This window comes from Lepidothrix coronata, unplaced genomic scaffold (assembly GCF_001604755.1).
Source record: "Lepidothrix coronata isolate B3197 unplaced genomic scaffold, Lepidothrix_coronata-1.0 Scaffold7, whole genome shotgun sequence".
Taxonomy (NCBI): Eukaryota; Metazoa; Chordata; class Aves; order Passeriformes; family Pipridae; genus Lepidothrix; species Lepidothrix coronata.
Genome location: NW_016690187.1, coordinates 4,838,459 through 4,849,636, shown reverse-complemented (window position 1 = coordinate 4,849,636; position 11,178 = coordinate 4,838,459).

Here is an 11,178-nt window from a genome sequence, read left to right as displayed (position 1 = left end):
CCTCTGCTCTGATACTCTGTGCTGCTCTTTTCTCAATTTGACTAACAGATCACCCTTTTTGCCAAAACACACCCTGCAGCCAATTGTCACACCAGTGTATATCTGGTAGCTATCTGAGTGCACCCTTGGAAAGATGAGCAATGGGTATAGCAGTATTTTGGCATGAATATTAGTTGTTTAGATTTTCACATGTACTGTTTTAAGGAATGTGTAAAGTCTCCTACCCACACCTTGAAACAGTTAAGAAATGGCATAAGGCCAGGTAAGAAGTCTAAGTGAAATATCGTATGAAGGGAAAGAATTTGGAGCACAGAGGTATCACTGTGTAACAAGTCTACCATATAACGGTGGAAAATAGTCAGAAGGAATGTGAGATGAGAGGAAGAACCATCCATTTAGTTCAAAGAGTAAACTGAATGTATAATATCCTGATTCAACTCTACATTTATAGTAAGGCAACAGCACACAGCAATCCCTCCTCCAGTTCTTGTAGTTGACAATTCAGTCTGGCACAGTCTCCTAAAACTGTAGGAAACATGACAAAGCTGGGGACTCCGTGGCTGTGAAGAGCAAGCTGCCATGCAAAGAGGATGCTGTGTGGTCCCTTCATCTGAGGAATCACATGAGACAGGCTGAAGCCTTCAAAGTTGCATGCTTGCTCTAACAGGGATTTTCAAGAGTAAAAAAAAAAAAAAAGCCTGGCTACGTCAGATGTACATTTTAAGTGGCTAAGCAGCAACCAAGAGAATCCCTAGATGAATTTGCACCATGTTGACAAGCTTTGTGTGACGTGCACAGCTACTTCAAATGCAGGCAATCATTCCTTCTTCAGGAACAAAACTCTTTGATGTGGCCCTGATCTGAGAAAGCCATTAAGCCCATCTTTAAATATGTGCATAACAATCTAAAACAAAGAGGCTTTTCGAATGAATCTGGGTCACCTGTGGAGATACATCTAACAGAAATTATTAAACACAGCCTAGAAACCAGTGTTTGTAAAAATAGAAAGCCGAGCTGGGCTCCCAGGGGCCTCAGGCTTCAAAATGGCTGAGTTGCTTGGTGCTGGATGAGCCTGCTCAGGGGCACGTATCCTTACACTTAAATCTGCTCCGCACAAGTAATTCTGCATTGGTTTTTTGGGAGGGGGCAGGAAGGGAGGAATGTGTTTTTTCTTGAAATGTTAGTTTTGCAAAAGGTTTAATCTGTGCAGACACTAAGGCATAGGAGAGTAAAGCAGGTCTCACTGTGAGAAATGCATGGGCATGGAAGGGACGAATCCAAGGCTCCTGGGCTGAATCTGGCCAGTGTGAGCAGTTCATCTGCTGCCCTGGAGCCAGCTCTATGTTCTTGCTTCTATAGACACGTTGAACAGCAGGCAATAGGGCATATGAACCCCTCCAGCAGCTCACAGCCTGCCCCTGCACCGTCCGTTGAAAGCCACTGGGTATATCCACATGGCTCCAGCTGCATCCTGGAGGAGCACGTATGTGTGGAATCACTTTAGCAGGGCTGGGGAGAGCACCTCTCAACCTTTGCTTGCCAGGGCAGAGGGCAGCAATGTTGTAATTGGCCACAGGGCCAGTTACAGCCCTGAAAGAAAGGCAGGGCGTTGCCGTGTTGGGTAAAATAAGCATGGCTGGTGACTGCCTTCTTGCAAGGTCACTTTCCTTGTGAGGGAACCAAACCCAATCATTCTGGGCTCACCTCACAAGCTATTTGTTTCAGTTAGGTATTTTCTCCTTGAATAAGCAGGACAAAAGGGATGTGATATGCTGAATCATTTAGGGAAAAAATCACGCTGTCAAGTGGATTATCATCAGCTAAGCAAGGCCCTGGAGGCCAAAACCTCAGCCTCTAAATTATACATGCTGAATGCCTGTGCTTTTACTATATTGTTGAGGCAAAGCCTGCACTGTGGTTTCAGGGACATTAAACATGAAAGAAAAGTTATATCACAGCTGATACTTACCCAGTGATTCCACCTTAATCTTGGGAATAGCAGGTGTCCTAGGCACACCGAGTCCCTAGCAGGGAGGGAGGGAGGGGATTTGTAATCATCGGCAGAGATGCCTGTGGGGTCACTCAGCTGCTAAAACATTAAAGCATATAAAGGCAGGATGTGGGAACTGCAAACCTCCTAGAAGATTGTACACCCTGCACATGAGAGGAAACAGATGCATTCTCAGGAGGTGGGTGTCACTCTTGCTTGTGCTACTCACTTCTCTGACATTTCCTCTGTTTAGTGTCTACCTTTTCCTCCTGATTTCACTTTCAAAGCTACCTGTGCACATTAGCAGATGGTTGACTTTCTGGCTATATTTTCTTTCCAGGAGGTGCTCAGAGTCAAAGTTTAAGTGAAAACACCTCTGCCTTTGGCTTAACACCTGACATTGTCTGGGTTCCTTCAGGTTTGAATATGACACTTGCAAAATTGCACAGATAATTTTCTTATTGGAAATTGCCCCCTGCGATTGCATTTAAATCACAGGGATTAAATCCCAAGTCAGCTATTCTCCATATATTATTCTAACCCAAAACTTTAGATACTAAATTAACAGTTTCTTCCCCAGATGTTATAGGACTGGGGATGTGAGATTCTGGTGTGTATCTCTGGAGAAAAGCTGTAGCTTTCCCCTTCTCACTAGGTGCAGCTGCTCTTATAGGATCTTCTGTGCTAACTGCACTGATTTTCCTGGGCTTTTTCAACAATGAGTCCCTTTTGCTTCTCTCACTGAAATGCTGCTTTTGTTACCATTTCTGTGGCAATCAGTCTGCAATGGTAGTCCCCATTTCACTGTGCATTAACATGGCCTTTGAATAGACCATTTTGTTACATGCCTTTCAGAGCAAATTCATCTCACCTGAGGAAATTTGTGGAAAATAACCTGTGAAGCATAGGAAATGGAGTAGGGCCTTGATCCTGCATTTCCTTCATTGCAACTAGGTCACATGGTGCTTTGCAGAGATGCACTGGGAAGCACAAAGCCCCAGTCAGTCTTGATCACCATTTTCCTGGACTGCAGGTAGCAGCATAGCGGGAAAAGCTGCACCCAAGCATTTCCACATTCTCTTTTTGTCTGTGAACTTGGGCAAACCCAACTGGTATAGCTATTTCAAGCAGTCTTATATCTTACACCCAAGATAGTCAAAAGGGATGGTTCCTGCACTCTGTCCCTTAGGACAAGCCTGTAAACACATAGGCTTGTGATACTGAGCCTGTACTCTCTTAGAGGGAGGCCAGTGTAGGGCTGAGTGTGCGTGCACAAGACTTTGACATGGATGAGCTTCACACCTCTAGTAACTGTCATTAGAACTTTTACAGCAACTCCAGTCTGCTCCAGGACTGTGGTAACAAGCTGCCCCTTTACTCTGAACAGTAGTATGATTGAGTCCCCATTTAAAAACTGTATTGATTTTGATAGGAGTTTTGATAGAGTATGGGCATTGAAGGAGTGCCAGATTTGGCTGTTAATCTTCAGGATTGCTTCTTTCTGCTTGGCTGAGCATATGCCTCATGTTTGCTGTCCCCAGTGTGAAGGATTTAGGAACTGTCAATATCTCTGTTGATATATGAAGCACTAAACACAGTAGGAGCAAGATGCACATTTGGGTCACTCCTGCTGAGGCATGGCATTTGTACTGGGATCATTTAACAAGTCCCCACCTTCTACTGTCCCCCTGTGAGAGCCCATTGTCCCAGAAACACAGGCTGTGAAATCTTCTGGGTGCCTGCTCACTCCTCTGTTGCTGGTGCCACAGCTCCACACTCAGACACAAGCTGAGGTGCATGGTGGTTTCCATTAATAAATGACACCATTTTGTCTGCTGCCTTTGCTGTGTGGAGTGATCCTCCTGTCACTCCAGCCATCCCTGGGCTGGCACTGCTCTTGGAGATGCCCTGCAGAGCAGTGGCTGCCTGAGCCCATGGTGGGGAGTCAGCAGCAGAGTGGGGCCTGAACTTCAAAGGCACCGAGGACCCACTGATGCCATCGGTCCTTCTGGAGTGCTCCCCACTCGTGAAAGGTAACTCCTGCATATTGAGGGTTCTTTGGAAACTGTTTCATGTGCCTGTCTTTGTAAATTTACCATAGGTGCCCTAATTCTGTAAGAATTAATGGCTTCTGCTAGATGCCTGTAAAGACTACAGTGATGTGGCTGAACTAACAGGTTCATCAAACTTATATGGGAAATAAGAGTGGTACAGGGAGTTATTCTTTTTATTTATTTATTTATTAGGTCATGCCTGGCATTTTTGTCACAGCCTTAGCTGACAAAGCATTTTCTGGTCACATCGCCTCAAGACAGCACAGAAGATTAATGTTTGGAATATGCTAAGCTCTTGAAAAAATGTAAAGATAAAATCAGAAAAGTAATTCAACGTGTTCAAAGCTCTTAACCACAAGTGATGACATTCTAATCTTTGGGGAAATGCAGGACAAGTGCTGTCAGCCTTTCGGAGCAGTGTATGTCACAGTCCAGAAGGTGCAGAACCAACCTTGAATTTGGAAAAGGACTTCTGTGCTTGCATGGCATTCTCCAAAAAAGCAGAAAATCCATCAGTGCATCAAACTTCTTTTAGCGAAACCTGTGGGTGTCAGCTGGGTGTGGAATAGACACCTAGCTGTTCCTCAGAAGTTTGAGTGTGACCTTGGGACACAGGCATTCTATTCCCACATCTGTAAAAATGGGCAGGAGAGCAATCTTTCTCAGTTGTGGGCTGCTTTCTTTGTGGGCTCTGAAGGAGCCTGGAAGCAGGACCCACAGACAGGAGCAGAGAAAATCACTGCATTTGTACGAATGCTAATTGTGCTGGACTCAGGTTTAGGTGCTCTACTCTCATTTGTATGCAAACACACAGGAAAACAACGTGTGCAAATGTGGTTCATCTGGCAGGGTGGGAGCGGGTACAGCGGGGTCACAGACCTGGCGCAGTGGCTTTGGCTCTCCCTGCTCAGAACGCCACGAGGCCATGGACAGAGAGCCTGCACAGACAGCACCGGGGTCAGTAACACAGGGCTGTCTGAGCCTGTCTGCTTCTCTTTCTTTTAAATTGGAGCATGCCATGGAGGAGAAACAGTGTTGCAATAATTATCTTCCAAGTCAAGAGACCTGTAAGAGCAGAGCAGTTTCTGATGTCCTTGCTGTAGCTGATGGGAACTGGGCTAGAGCATAAGCCCGTAGGAAGATTTGGCCCAGGATCTGTGCTGTTTAGAGCTGAGGCAGGAGAGCTAAACGAGGCCAGGAGAGCAGAGGTGGAAGGGTCCTTGCCCACAGGAATGATGTCTTGTACAGATGCAGCTCTTCTAGGAACTGCTAGCTCTACACAGGGTTGGTGGAAAGAAGGTGACAGGTTTTGCTTCATTTCGGACAAACTGAGCTTTATTTACACTACAGAGAAAGAGAAGTGTCTCTCACTGACTTTACTCCAGCACCAAAGCTGAAGAAGGGTGAGAAGGGCCATGGCTTGGCACAGGTTGATTCCAGCTATTGGCAGAGAGGAGTCAGATGCAAATGGACTGCTATTGGTGTTGTTCTCTTATGAAGCTCCACAGCAAAGCCCTTAGCTGTCATCTAGGCATGCATAAATAGACTGGTTTATTTATACATCACCACTTACTCATGATTTTGTCTGACGTGCTTGAAATGATGCTTCTTTTGAAACAAATACACAAGTTAAAAAAAAACACACACAAGAAAACAAACAAGCAAACAAGCAAGCAAAAAAAAAAAAAAAAGCAAAAAAAAAAAAAAAAAAAAGCAAGCCAGAAAGCCCCCAGCCAAGAAAAAGAATGCTTCAACTCTAAAGCTGAGCAAGATGATCCCAAAAATTGGAAAATATCCTAAAATTCAAATTAAAGGAAAAAAAAAAAAGAAATATGTTCTTTTGGATTCTGAGCCTTTACAGCACAGTAAAACCATATGCCTTAAGTCTCTGGCCCTAATGCTTGCAGGTCTTGCTTGCTTGTTTGTTTTAAAAAAAGCTGAAATGGTTATGTGTAAGTTGACTCCATCTGCTGGGCTCTGGGCATGGTATTAAGTATCGTGAGACTAAGTTTTGCCCATTCACAGTTTTATCTGAAGTTGAGCTCGTCAGCTAACAAGGGTGAAGTTTGCATTAGCTTTGGGGTTAGGACCATAAAACTGTGACAAACTCAAGGAAAGAGAGTAACCTGACAATATTTCAAGTATGCCCACTGGATCAGGAATACTATATACCATCAATTGCAAGAGAATACTTCATTTTCAAAGCTACCCCTGTGGTTTCATAAGCTTTTGCCTCTGCCAGAAATGCAAGAAGTAATAAAAGAAGACATGGTTCTAAATGCTGTAATGGATCTGAGGGAGCACAAATGGGGCAAATGGTTACAGCACCGAACTCCCTGCTATGGAAATGGACTTATCTGAATAGAAATTTCCCTTCAAAATTTAACAATGAGGTTACAACTCCTGAGACTGCATAGTGCTGACCAGTACTACTTTTCTAGCACAATTCTCTGTAGTGTCTTCAATAAAAATATCAAACTGTTAGTAGCACCTTTCTTTCAGAGGCTCTCTGAAAAGACCCATGTGTGTCAGGACAACTTTGTACTTAAGCTCTCCTTCCCAAGGAGAACAGAGCGTCCTATAAGGAAAATTGCTAAGAAGACTGTTAAGGCTTCTAGTGTGCCAGCCATTAACCTGGAAATTCTTAATAAAAAGAGAATAGCCTGATGTAAAACCTTCAAGTGGGTGTTTTTAAATTATTCAAAATATTTTATTACAAATCCAGCTGTGGCAATTCAAGATTTCAACAAAAAAATTCAAAGGGCCAAAAATGTTCTGGCTGGCCTTACATGATTACTTCAAAAATCTTAATGACTAAAAAAACCATGGTTCCTTGTAAAATTGTCAGATAAATTAGAAAAACCTAAACCACTTCCATAGCATGTTTCAATTGTTGCAGCAGACATTAAAACTATGAAAAAATATCACAGAGAAGTTATCTTTCACATGTTGCAACATCCAAAATCTAAAATGTTTCTTTTTGTTCTTTTTATCTATTGCTTCTATATCTCTAATTGTTACATTCTGATGGTTTGTGTGCTTAATCACTGCTCATTAACACCATTTTTCTATGCAGCACTGCTAAAAATGTTTGTTTGCAGTTGCCCTTGCACTCTGAACTGAGCCATTTCCCATGCATAGCTTCCTATGGAGGGAGGCAGAGCATTACTACCCTGTTCAGGTAATTTGGAGAACAGTGACACACTGGCATAATTAAATAATGTCATCAGTCTCTGAAGTGCACTCCCTACGGTGAGGCACCGCATGAGAAACCTCCTAATACGACACCTACGGCTTTCTTACGCAAAACTGACTTTCCTGTAATGTATTCCATTAGGAGAGCTGGGGTTTAATGGAGAAATCATTATTTTATTTTATTGGTATTTCATGAGTAACATGATATGAAGCTTCTGCTCGCTGGATCCTGTTATACTTCCATCCAGCCCAATTAAAGAGCTGTCTCTTCTATGTCTTCGCCACAGATGTGTGAGATCACCATGGTCCTGCCTCCTCAGTGTGATGAGTTTAGGTGGTCTCTGACTACAATGCAGGTTTTGTACTGCAGAATTCCTTCTGAGCTCTCTTCTAAAGCCTCTACAGTTTTCAACAGCCATTTTGAAGTGTCGGCATCCAAAGCATGACACACTGTTCAAGTAACAGTGTCCTCAAATACTAAACTGTATGTCTCTGATATGTCTGTCACACAGCTGTGACCCTAAGCATTTCTCCCATCACATCATTCTCACCACAGCAACGTGGGATCTCAATCCTGAGGAAAATGGCTGGGAGAGGGGCTCTGAAGTACTGCTGCTACTCCAACATGAGGTAATGGGCAGTATGTACCACACAGGTTGTGACAGCAGGGCAAGGCTACAGCTCTGGTATCCATGCTTCAGATAAACATTCTCATAGCAAATCTGGACATATTTGTAGTGCTGCTGTCTCAGAAAATCAGAAGAAAAGCACAGAAAGCTGGGACAAAGGACCATTGCAGCAGGGTGACATACACAGCCAGGCTCAGCAGCTTCTCTGACCTGTCGTTCCTTGCCAAGGTTTTTTGCTCCTTTCCAGGTCCCTTGTTCCTGTTCCTGCTATGTTACACAAGAGCTTTTAGTTTCCTCGCAGTCGGGTTTGCTTTTTTTTACCAATTCCTCACTCTGACTCCTTCCCTCTCCTGTACTAATTTATCTATTTAATGCTGTTCTCATGATTATGGTATTTGGGCACCAAGCAACTCAATAAACTGTGTGTTTCATTGGCTCAAACTGTTCTAATTTATGTCAGTTGCCTGGTAACAGCTGTTGTAACTGAAGTTGCAAAATTTTCCCTGAAAAAAGAATCCTGTGCTCCCAAACAGCCTGAACTTGAATAAAACTGCAAACAACAGAGCTGGAATTTTCCACGCTTTGGGGCTCTCCTAAGCTGATCTCTCGCACTCAGCTTGAAAAGGTTCAAACAAAACCAAGCTCAGCCTCTTTAAAGTCCCGTGGGTGAGAATGCAGAAAGCCCCACTTGTGTCTCTGCTCCTTACCTCCTGTCCTTGCTGCACTCACATGAATGAAATCATTACCTGAGCCCTGCAGCTGGCTGGAGGCTGCCAGAGAAGCTCGCTCTTGGCTGGAGGGTGTTCCTGACTTTCGAAATGGCAGCACAGGGTCTGTCTCTGTTTGTCTCTGCCAGTGGTTTCTACCCTGCAGGATTCAGTTTTGAAGCTGAAAGATGTTCCTAATTACAGGCACTGTCGAGGCAGCCTGCGAGCTGGGAGCCTGCGTGATTTCAGCCGAGCTGAGGAGACAGCAGAGGGTGTTGGCAGACAGGCACGTACCCCAGTTCCTACCTAAGATGAAACCTTTGTGGCTGTGTGCTCTGTGGATCTGGACGGTGCAGGTGGCACTGCCTCAAATCTGATTTGCCTGTGTGCCAGAACCTGTCTCATACTTTGCCTTCATGGATTGGGAAAACAAACTTGGGGTCACTGCAACCTTCTCTGCCAGCTCCTACCAGGGCCTGCTCACAGGCAGTGCTGGGAGGCCTTCCCTGGGAGCTACTGCAAAACATCATAAAAACGCCTCCCCGAATTATCCGAGATTCTACAGCACCTTGTAAAAGCCCTAATCCTTCTGCTGAGCAGGGAGATGTTCAGCCACTTGCTAAAAGCACCCACACCTTGCAGAAACAGACTTTCATGCGGCCATTAACTTCAGGATCAAAATTGTAACTGCTGCAGGAAACCGTGGAAACAGATGAAAAACTAACTGTTAACATTATAGTGAAAAATCCACTGTAGGAATCACAAAAAAAAAAGAGTGAAAGATTTCATGGGCTAGTTACAGTAAAAAATAAGAATTTCCACACTTTGTTGTATTAATTGAAAAGAATGTAAAACACCAATAACATTATTTCATAGTATTAATAATGATTATTCGGTGTTCAAAGTTATTTAATGATGAATCTGAATACAAACAAAATTAGTATGACCAGATCATAATCTATTTTTAAAACTACAAATGAGCTGTTGAAACAGCAAGCAAAAGAAATCAGCATGTGTTTGTTTGTTTGTTTGCTTTTCTCCTTGTGGAATTAGTGGGTGTATTTCATTCTCAAAGCCTAGCAGAGGGCAAAAAAGCATTTTGCCATCCATTTAATATGAGTTCTGGAGGGGTGAGAAGCTGTTCTTAATGCCAGTATGAAAACTTCCCCTCTGTGTCTGTAAATATGTGCACAGAGGATAGTGTGTGTAGGTTTAAACTGCAGAGTTTTTCGGGGTAATGTTCTCATCATAGGAGAAATCACTGAGATTTTGAAGACACAAACAACCCCAAATTTAGCTGCTTTGGGGAAGTGGCAGATATGCACTTGTGCTTCTCAAACTTTGGCCAGGGTAGCTGGCTTTGAGGTTTCTGAAAACCAGGCTCCTCCTATGTGAGATTAAAGAAGAGAAACCAAGGAGCATGATGTTAATGGATAACACTAAACAATATTTGCTTAAATTGGCATGTCCTTTAATTACTGCTTAAATATAATGAAACTAAATCATGCATAAGATTGTACTTTTGATCCTTATTGATCTCTGCAACGTGTCTAAACATGTTGGGACAAAATAATTACAGCCGAAAAATATTATTTATTACTAGCAGTGTATTTTACTTTAAATATCGATATTATGGCCTCCAGCATTAGCTTTGCAGTGACTAGAATCATAAAGGTTACGTTTTGTGTTTTTTAGACAGATCCAACACTTGGTAAATACTTAATGTGGTCTAAATAGATAAAATCTTGGTTTATTTTCTGAAAAACCCCTTCGGCTTTGACTACAGCTAACAAGAACATTACTTGCACTTTACCCCCCAATTTCAGATTCCTCTTTCTCATCCAATTAAATGGTAGCAAATGTAAAATCTTGTTTACCTCAAATGTAACATTTAACAAAACTGACATTAATTTTGTGCTGTGGAATATTGTTGTTCTGTTTTCTTTTTTTTTAACCTTTCTTTGCAAGTGTCCGGTTTTGGTCCAGTGCCTCCTCTGCTGTGCACAGTGTCCGAGCCGGCTGCCTTTAGCCTTGCAGAAGCTGATTTTGTCCCTGGCAGACACATGATGAGTCAGTAGTGTGGAAACCTCTGAAAATAAAATTTTGGAAGAGTCTATGAAAAAGGAGTTCCCATTTGAAGTCAGTGACTTCAATAGGAAACGATTTTCTTCCCTAGCACAGTAAAGATCAGTTTGTTACTGGAACAAGGGGGAAAGCTGTCAGTAGAAATATTTGTGCCTTGGATCTATTTATTTACAGCTGTGGAATTATGTAGCTGGTGCTTTAGGTACTTGCTAGTCCTAAGGGTGCAGAAGCTCAAGAAAACTCTGAATGTGCAGCTATAGATAGATGTCAGACTGTGGGATGGTGCCCAAGAGGTTAGAAAAATGAACTGTTTATTTAGGTACCAAAAAGTTCTCAGGTACCTTCCAGACAGGGCTGAGATTTCTCTTCTTTTGTCCATCCCTGTGCTTACCTGTTTTTCTGAAGCCAACCCCACCAGCTAATCAGGAGAAATATAGTGCTGCAGTGCAGCCATCCATGAAGGACTCGTTTGTTCTGTCCAGCTCAGATCCTCTAAAACAGCATTCTTCCTGGCATGG